This window comes from Myotis lucifugus, unplaced genomic scaffold, assembly GCF_000147115.1.
Source record: "Myotis lucifugus unplaced genomic scaffold, Myoluc2.0 scaffold_67, whole genome shotgun sequence".
NCBI classification, from domain to species: Eukaryota; Metazoa; Chordata; class Mammalia; order Chiroptera; family Vespertilionidae; genus Myotis; species Myotis lucifugus.
The window spans coordinates 1,296,211-1,307,218 of NW_005871115.1; the positions used below are offsets into that span (position 1 = coordinate 1,296,211).

The window sequence follows — 11,008 nt, forward strand, 5'->3', positions numbered from 1 at the left end:
GTAAGAATATGTTTAGCGTTATAAAAAACTGCCAAACTGTCTTCCACAGTGGCTGTATCATTTTCCAGCCCCACCAGCAATATGAGTTCCCTCTGCTTCACATCCTCACCAGCATTTGGTGTTGTCAGTGTTCCAGATGTTGGCCATTCTCATAGGTGTATAGTGGAATCACTTGTTTTAATTTGCACTTTTCTGATGACATATAATGCGGGGAATCTTTTCATGTGCTTATTTTCCACCTGTATATCTTCTTTGGAGAGGTGTCTTTAGGTCTTTAGCCCATTTTTTTCATTGGATTGTTTAGTTATTTGTTTTTGAGACTTGTTAAGAACAGAGTACTCTGGGTAATTTTAACAAGTTGCCTTTTCCCCTTGCCTTTCTGGGATACTGTGAGGATTTTTCTTGAATATTTACAGTGGGAATTTGGTCAAATTCCTGGATGTAAATTTCACAGTATGGTAGAGGTACCAATATGATTGGGTCTCCCTGGAGGACTTAATGCACAGAGTTTTCCAGGAACCTCCAGGAATTTGTCAATTACAGTTCATTTTTTTTGCCCAGGCACTGGTTTGCACAGTGAGTCCCACCCCTGAGTCTCGGCCCTGGTAAGCTGCTGCTCTCTGTATCTGCCCGTCTGTCTCTCCTATCATTTGCTCTGTCTTTCCTTTTTTTATGAATCCAAGATGAATTATTGATTTTTCAGTCTGTTCAATGTTTTACTTGTGGTTAAGACTAAGGGGAAACTCTCAAGCTCCTTACATGTGGAACTGGAGACTGGATGATAGTTCTTTAAAACTTAACACTGTGATTGTTATACAGCAAAATGTGCATTCTTGTTCTAAGTTAAGTCACACAAAAACCCACGCACATTCACATACGAACATACACCTCATCTATACATGTCCCCTGAAATAGAAAAAGTAAATATTTTGGATGCTGAAGGCCTCCAAATCTCAGTTTTCTTTTCTTTATTTTCTATATTCTATATCACTATTCTGCTTACAAAGAAGTTTTCAGAATTATTACAAATGTTAGAAACAAATGAGATGAATGTAATTTATTTAGGGAGTGTAAGGCTTCAAAGAAACAAGAAATTTCTGATTAGACTCTTTGCCAAACACAGCTGACAGGGCCACATGTTTTCACCTCTGATACCCCATTTCAATTATTTTGTCTATTTTTATGTGGTATTCTATTCATCAGCTACAGATGAATCAATTTCTACAATTAGAGATGGTGCTCCACATCAACTGACAGAAACAAAGGAAGGATAAAAACAGACCCACCAGCTGGAGAAAGTGGCAGGTGATGGGTGCATAACCAAGTCCATTCACCTAACTGTTAAGTTGGACAATCAATATGTCCTGCTTCCGTTTTTCATCTTCACATGAGCCCGAGCAAAATATGCACTGATCTCTCCATGAATTGCCAAGGCAGATGTTGGCATAAAGCCAGCTTCGTAGGTATAAAAATATGCTGAATTATCCATTGACTAATTGTAATAGTTGGCTGGAGCAGAGGTCAGCTCCGAATGGCCAACCAGACAGTCACACAAACATCCTATCATTTTAAAGAAGAAAACAAGGGACAATATTGTTGACTGATTTACAGAAAAAGCCCACCGTGGTACATATAAAAACTAAAGAAGTTATAAAATATAGATAATTTGCCATATTGGCAGAAGCAAACTGAAGAGATTTAGTTTCCCATGCCCATTAAATTCGCTAATGTCCCTACTGAAACCATTAGCAGCGTGGCATTTGCTGTAATTGTAATTTTTTTCCTACATGTGCTTAATTTGCAGGAAGTGTAGCATCTGTGTATCTGCTCATCTGACAACCCCAGAGACTACAGTCTGTTTATTGGCAGAGAAGAAAGGCCGAGACAGCCTAAATGTCTAGGTTAATGTTGTCACCTTTGTCATGCATGTTTTTTTCCTCAATCTGGAGACTAGTGAGCTGGAAAAAAGGGGTCTGTGAGACCATTAGACAATGACTATTCCCATCTCCTAAAGTATGCTTTGGGGGTTGGACATGATAAAATAAATCAAATTTTGTGTTAATTTCAAGACAAGATTTTTTTTTTCTAGCAAGGTCTTTTTAAAGACAAAATAGCCAGAAATCAAGGGTGTTACGTATTACTGAAAAATGTTGAAATAGACTCCTGTGATACAAGACACAGGTTTCATGATTTTCTGACTAAAAGTTGTTTTTGTTAGGCAATGTAGTATGTACAGGTCAAAAACCAGGCTATCAATAGTTCTCAGGGTAGAGCCCTGCTTTCAACATTGATGATATTGCCAAGTTATTTCACCTTTCTGCCTCTTACTTCCTTTTTCTCCAAACTAGGAAATACTAACTAGTACTTACATTATAAGATTTTGTGAATACGAAATGAGCATATATATATATATATATATATATATATAATCACTTTAAATAATGCTTGGCACAGGAAAAAGACAATGCCATATTAGCTATTATTGCTATGCTCATAAAACAAAACTAATAGGTAGCCTAATAGTTACTTTACCTTAGAGTGTTTTTTTTTATGACATAAATATGTCTTTTCTCAATTATCATCATTTAACATTTAGGAGGAAGTAAGTCAATTTTTCTCTTGCTTAAATTTCAATTAAAAACTAATTTTATAATGTGGGATTATCAAGTTTTCAGTCCCTTTAACCAAGTCCCTTTCTCTTTCTAGGTGTACATGAAGCAGAAACTAATTCTTTACACCACTTTGCGAGTTCATGGAATGAGGTGATCATATGTGGCTGTGGATGGTTACTGTTGAGATTTTTTAGACTATGTTTCACATCCACTGGGACTACATAGCATTTTATCTCTTGCTAATTATACTAGCACATGCATAGCATTGATTTATTAATCTTCACTTGGTCCTTACGTAAAAAGTGTCTGAATAATTGATTTTGGACAGGACCAGCTACATAATTTGGGAAGCCAAGTGAAAAATGAGAATGTGGGTCCTTTGTTACAAATTATTAATAATTTTAATACAATGACAGCAAAACGCTAAAGCAAGCACAGTTCCTTAAGAGTGAAAGGCCTTGTAAATCTGTCTAGGTCACATTGCATAAAGTCAGCCTTATTTGAAGTATTGGGCCTTATTCAGAATTTAAATGAATAATAGTAATCTGTAGTATTTTCATTACTATCTTACCAATAAATGTGTTATTTTTTTCTGGAATGTGGACATATGCTCTTATTTAAACTTAAGAGTATTTTCACAGACTTGAAATTGCAATGTAAATATCTTTATTTTTTTATTAGCTATGAATTTCTCTTACTTTTCAGGATCTTCCCTGAATATTTTTGAAAGAGAAAATACAAATATATAAAAACCAGTATAATAATATTCCAAAAAGTATACATACTTTAACTTCTGATAGCTCAACTTTGAAAATGAAATGTATTTTAATAAACATTACCTTTATAATTATTCAAAGTGTGTGTTTCCTTTTGAGGGGACACTATATGTACACCCAAACAGAAATTCTTGATCTCAACTCTGAAAGAAAACTATTGATTGACTGATTGAAGGAAAAATATATTAGCAGCAATAAATAAATAAAATAAATAAGAAAAAAAGAAAGAAAGGGTTGTCTGAGGACCTACAAATTCTCCTCTCATCTAGCTTCTGTTTATATCCATATGCATAGTTCTGTCAATTGGTCAAATATTTTTTAAAAATATATTTTCATTGATTTCAGAGAGGAAGGGAGAGGGAGAAGGAGAGAGAGAGAGAGATAGAAACGTCAATGATGAGAGAGAACCACCGATCAGCTGCCTCCTGCACACCCCTCACTGGAGATCCAGCTCACAACCCAGGCATGTGCCCTTGACCGGAATCGAACCTGGGACTCTTCAGTCCGTAGGCTGACGCTCTAGCCACTGAGCCAAACCAGCCAGGGCAGTCAAATGCTTTTAATAATTACCCCCATTTATTAACATGATGCTTTAATTCTTTTTATCCTAATGACAAAAAAATTAAAATACTTTTTGTGATATTTTCTTAAATTTTCTTCTTTATTTTTATAAGGAGACTTTTACATAAAACTGGATTATGTTCATCAATTCAAGTGATAACACTCAGCTTGCAACATTATAATTATTTCCAAGGAAATCATTTAAAATACTGCAAAACTGAAAATTATGTTGTAAAGTAAGAAAACTAGAGAAAATTCTAATGATAAATAAAAAATAATACTAATGGTCTTAGATCTCTACATATTAATTTTCAGGGCCAATCAGGGCCAGCCGGCGGGGGGTTTGGGGGGAGAGAGACCATGGGAGGTTGGCTGTGGTAGCATATTGACCACCAGGAGGCAGGTCCTGCGTTGAGCGTCTGCCCCCTGGTGGTCAGTGTGCATTATAGCTACCAGCTGGTCATCCAGTCGTAATGGTTGTTTAGGCTTTTATATATATAGATAATATTACAAGGAACATGTAATTCATGCTACCTTGAGATTATTTATAGTGAGCATTTATTGAGTACTAATTTTGTAACAGACCCTCCAGAGGTGTGCTTATATTTACATGAGAACACTAAATTCATTCATCTAGTGAGCCCAAACATAGACATACATTAAAATGTCTTTGACAATGGGTACCTGATTTCCATATCATTTTTATAAGATTGGTTTTAGTTTTTGTTTGTTTGTTTTGTTTTCATAATTGAGATATAATTGACATATAGTCTTATATTTGTTTCAGGTATACAACATAATGACTCAATATTTGTATACATTAAGAAATGACCACCACAATGTCTCTCACATATCCATCACTAAACATAATTAATAATACTATGCTACATATTTGAAAAGTGCTAAAAAGTTGGTTTTATTCCATACTTTTGAATTCTGATATATTGTAAATTTGTGAAGATAAATTTATCAGACAGAGTCTTGAACTACTTTTGACATCAAACTCTGTAAAGAAGACTTAAGCATTATCTAGGTGTTTGGCAAAATTATCTAAAATGTAGGAGAGTTTCACATCATTAAAGACTACAGAGAACGAAAGTATTGGCAGGCTTCTCCCAGGTTCTGTGCTTCTCCCCTACACTGCCACTGTGGAGCGGAGCCATGGCAATGAGCAGCAAAGAGCTCCCCAGGTCAATGCTGTGAGTTTCAGCTTTAAAGCCTTGCCAGGAATTCAGGTTGAGTCTTGTTCTCTGATGATATGAACTATGGATCTATTTTATCAATCCATTTTTAAATCAGCCTAGAACATCATTTTTTTTTACTCTTGTTAGCAAACTCTACTCAGGACTAAATTCTGGCTTCTGGATCTTATCCCAGAGGCGGAGACTCATAGGCAGCCCAAAGACATCCCAGATGCAGATTTCAATTTTTTGACTATATTTTTGAAGCTATTGCCTCTCATCACTCAACATTGTTATTTGTCCCTTGGTCTGACATTCTGGCACCACAAGGAGCATTTTATTGTTGATCTTCTTACTGCAAGTAAACAACCAAGTATGGATTCCCAATTATATGCAAGCTACTGAGATGGTTCCAGGAGAGAATATAAAATGAAACATTCCCAAGACTTTACAGTAGTTTATCCTGGATAGTCTCAAACTTGGGATGATAGTCTGTGTACTTAAGTTATATTTACTCACTTTTCCCACTATATAGAACATTTTGCTTTTTACAAATACAGTATATATTAGCTTTTAAAAAACATGGCTCTTATATCATCCCATGCATTGAAAGGTCACTGGTTTGATTTCCTTCCAGGGCACATGCTCAGGTTGTAGTTTGGTCACCAGTTAGGGTGCATACTGGAGGCAACTGAGTGATGTTTCTCTCTTACATCTACATTGCTCTCTCTTTCTCCCCTCTCCTAAACTCTCTCTAAAAGCAAAAAGCAAACAAACACACAAACAAAACAAAACAGTACACTGGGATGCACTAAACATGAATATTTCTCAGAAGTTATCTAACCTAAGAGGATCCAACAATAAACAGAGTAATATAGGAGTTTAACCACACAGAAATACAACATTTACTTAAATGTAGATCAGTTTGCTTTAAGATAAATTTTTCTTCTTAAAGTTTGACTTATGGGAAAATATATATTAACATTTTTTTACTGGTGGTTTTTCATATATTAATAAAAACTTCAGACTTACTTTTACACAGGTTCTGCATTTCAGGTGTACAATGGTGCATGATATAAGATAATTTTCTTCATACTGGTAGTTCATAAATATTGTATTTCTATTTACATAGTGTTTTATCCTTTTTTCCCCCCTTAGGGGCTTACACTTATTCTAGAGAAGATCAATGTGCCATTGTTTGGAGAATCAGAATCCAATCCCTCACACACATTTTAGATTAGTTCAAAGGAATAGAAAAAACCTCTATTGTACTTCCAGAATCCTGGAACTCAGTTCCTCCATTAGGGGCCATTGGTTCTTCCTTACATTGGACTCTGATTTGTCTGAGGGTATTCAGAAATCTTCCTAGAGTTTCTTTACAAATCCCACTTAATGTAGGGAATTATTCATAGTTTTTCAAGATCCTCAACCCACAATGTAGAAACCAATAACAAAAGAAAAGACCAGATCCTAAACAAATAAACATGCTAAAACAAAACCAAACAAACAATACACAGAAACAAAAAGGTAATCAAATTCATAGCCTGTATCACATTATGTTTTGGCAAAGGCGATCTTAATTGTGTGTGGGACTCCCACATGTCTCTCCTTAAGATGATGAAGAGAATGAGATACTTAAAACTCTTTATTGACTAATAAAGCTTATCACCCCTGAGGGTATGCTATAGTTCAAGGGTGATTGTCTTTGGTGCATAATGTAAGATAATTTTGTTCATCCTTGTGTTTTATTTATATTTGCTTAGTTTCTTTATTCTTTTCTTTTCTTTGGTCCATTTAACTCAAACTCAACTGTGTAACATAATTTTATGCTCCATTTTTTTTTCTTTTAGCTTACAAAAAAAGGGCAACTTTGTGAAATAAAAACATTATAACTAAAGATTCCTAGGGAGAAAATTAAGTTGGGGTCAAGTCCTTGGGTAGGAGTCTATTCCTAGCTCTGCATAGAAATTTCTTTAGTGTATCTGGTTCCAATTGGCAATATATTTTCAGTGCCATATGTACATCTGTGTCCTCTGTAAAAAGCAGTTCATATCATTACCTGGCACTGCTGCAGGAATCAAATTGTTTATACCTAGTAAACATACTTACATGCGGGCTACGTGATTAATTTTTAAATGTTCTAGATTCTCTCATAAGAATCTGTCAGGAAATTTTTTTGGTCAATACAATAATCATGGCTCTTCTTTCTAATAAAAATATTTAGGAAACCTTTATTCTTTCTTGACGTGGCATGCATAGGCAAAAGAGGAAGTATGTATTTCACATGTTGTTGTGACCTGTTAGCTCAATTACTTTGCCCTATATTAGGCATGTAGTTTGCTTGTTAAAATTATAAAATAAACACATTTGTACATTTTCTACACTACATTTATTCATAGATGATTTTTATGACCTAAAGGAAGTGATGTTTGGTAGATTTAGTATTTTTTAAGTGTAAGATACTCCTTACCACTTTAATTCATGGTGTATTTACTGGACTTAATGTTTTCCTACTCAGAGCTAGATAAAAGTGAATCTTGTCATGTAGCCTGGGCTGGGAAAGGGCAGGGTAAGTGGAGTGAGGGGCATAGAAAGTATTCAAGGTACTATCCCAAGAGAAATGTTAATGGGGTGAAAATCCTACTTCAGATCCTTTCAGCTAAAACTCTGGGTAGACAGCCAGCAAACACCCCTAGAGAAATCTCTAAACTCCAAGGATTCATTTAACATGATGTTTCACAGTGGATTGATGTTAGGGAAAATTTGCACAGCACTGGGAATAATTACAAGAATAATGATTGGTTTGGGGAAAAGAATACATCACCAAAAATATTGAGTAATAGATTCTACGAGTAACTTCCCAGTTTAGGCTATCTTCCAGCCAGTGTCAGAATGATTACTTTCTTTGTGGTACCTAAACTGTATATGAGCAACTATCCATTTACTTGCAGTAGCATTAAATCCTCTTTCCTACAAACGGTAAAAGCTTCATTTTCCCAGCTTGCCAACTTTTAGCTTGCCCACCAACTATGCAATCAGAAATAGTAAAAAATGTGAGGCTAACAAATTGCTGAACTATTCTATCAAACAGTATGTCAAGGTCTAGGTCTTTTCTGCCTTTTAAGAAGAGTTACTACTTTCCTTGTGAGTGTCCATAATCTATAGCTCACACAGATGTAGCCACACCACTCTCGATGCCCTCCATTCGCCACCACCATTCCTGCAGCAGTGCCAGGTAATGATATTTATGAACACATAAAATCAGACGTGATGTACTTATTTAACCAGGTAAGTGCTATTATAACATGAACGCAATTATCAGCCACGAATCTTTTTCTAAGAATTTTCCAGAACATAAGCATTCTCTGACACACCTGCCCAGGGCAGGTAAGTAGTTGAAATTACCCCAATATATTCAGGTTTGACAAGAAAGTGATAATGTATTAATAAGTGATAATGTAAATCAGAATTAAACCATGATAAGAATGTTGAAAATATTTTCTTTACAAGGAGGTGAGAAAAGATGGAAAATGGTGGATTATTTACCTCTTGTCATTTTATAATTTTTAATTTATATTTTTCTGATAGAAAAAAAATGATGATTTATACTCCAGTATATATGTTTGTATATATATACCTATCTCTCTCTTTCTCTCTCTCTCTCTCTCTCTCTCTCTCTCTCTCTATATATATATATATATATATATATATATATATATATATATGTATAATCTTTTATATGCACAAATTTTACCTGTAATACACAATACTCAAAATAGTAATACTATGAGTAACAATGTCAGTGGTGGTCAAGGGGACCTCTGGCCAGAGACAGTACTCTGCACCCCGAGTTCTTGTCTTGCTTGTAGGAATGAATTCAAACAAGGGACAAAAATGGCAGCACAAGCAGGCAAGGACTTTTTGTAGGAAATGTCAATACACTCAGTTAGGACCTGAGTGGGTAGCTCAGCTGGCTGAGACAGAACTGAATGCCCCGATATTTGGGAGTTTAGAGGATTTATATCCCTAGGCTAGAATGCCCCTAGGCAAGAAGTAAGTCACCCCCTCCCTCAAGTCTCAAAAAAATGTATCTTTAAGCTGTAAGGCTCCCTCCTCTAGGTGCTACTCCACCGGTTAGACCACATCCTGGAGGGGCCCTGAATGGTTCCTGCTCACAAAGGGGTCTGCCGACTTCATTGCCTATTTTCAGTTTGTCATGACTCATACATACTCCGTCCGAGCCCCAACTGCCTTTCCCAGCTCATATGTATCCAGCTGCCTAGTCCAACAATAGTAATAGTATACTCAAAATAGCTCCATTTTCACAGTAACTTTCAAGTCAGGAAAACATTCTGATAACACAGTAATCGTACTTCTTTTCTAAGGAAACACCAAATGCCAGATGATGCAGATGCTGCTGGAGGCCCTGGAATGGGAGGCTGCGGCAGCTTCTGGGGAGGATTTGCAGGGGCAGCTGGGTTAGGCGAGGCTGAGGTCTGGGTTCAGCTGAGGCTGCAGAGCTCTTGGAGACAAGGCTGAGGACAAGGCTGAGATCCCTGCCACCAAGCTGGGCCACCTAGTCAAGGATATGAAGATCAAGTCCCTGGAGTAGCTCTGTCTCTTCTCCCTGCCCATTAAGAAATCTGAGATTATTGACTTTTTTCTTGGAAACATCCCTCAAAGTGGAGGTTTTAAAGATTATGCTCATGGAAAAGCAGGCCCACGCTGGTCAGAGAACCTGGTTCAAGGCCTTTGTCACCATTGCAGACTACAATGGACATGTTGGTCTGGGTGTTAAGTGTTCAAAGGGAGTAGCCACTGCCATCCTTGGGGCCATCATCCTGGTCAAGCTCTCTATTGTCCCTGAGCACGAGGCTCCTGGAGAAACATAAGCAAGCCCCACACCATTCCTTGCAAGGTGACCAGCTACTGTGGCTCTGTGTCCATGAGCCCCATCCTCATCCCCATCCCCAAGGGCCCTGGCATCATCTCAGCCCCGGTTCCCAAAAAGCTGTTGATGGCTGGTATCACTGATGATGGCTGGTAAAGACGACTGCTACACCTCGGCCAGGGGTTGCACTGCCACTCTGGGCAACTTCACCAAGCCCACCTTTGATAGCACCTCGAAGACCTACAATTATCTCACCCCCGAGCTCTGGAAAGAGACTGCATTCACCAAATCTCTATCAGGAATTCACTGTCCATCTTGTGAAAACCCACACCAGAATTTCTCTGCACAAGACCCAAGCTCCAGCTGTGGCCACCACATAAGTTTATACAAGAATAATAAAGTGAGTTAAGCCTGTATTTAAAAAACAAAACAAACAAACAAAAAACAGTAATTGGCCCTGGCTGGTGTAACTCAATGGTAGAGTGTCTGCCCTTACAACTAAAGGTCGCTGGTTTGATTTCTGGTGAAGGGCATGTACTTGGGTTGCAGGTTCATTCCCCAACCCTGGTCTGGGTGCATGTGGGAGACAACAAATCGATGTATCTCTCTCACATCGATGTTTCTCCTCTCTCCCCCACCCTCTCACTCTTTATAAAATCAATGGAAAAAATATCAGATGAGGATTTTTTTTAAAAAAAAGGATATACAAAACAACAGTAACTCTAATAATAATAATAATAATAATAATAGTAATAATAATAGCTAACATTTATTGAAAACTTACTTACATAACAGGTGTAGTTCTAAGTGGCTCTATGTGTTAGCTAATTAATTATTACAATGTTCCTATACAGTAGGTACTATTATCTCCACTTTACAGATAAGTAAGTTGTGATGCAGAAAAGATGTAAAAAATGTATAAAGGAATCCCTCAAATTGAGCTGTTCAATATCGTACACATTTTGTTTGCCGTACTATTACCTATTC

General features: G+C 36.8%; 1 pseudogene; it reads left to right on the top strand.

Annotated features, from left to right (window-relative positions):
* Window positions 1-10,401, top strand: part of LOC102443198 — a 122,342-nt pseudogene extending 111,941 nt beyond the window's left edge.
* Window positions 10,402-11,008: the final 607 nt, after the last annotated feature.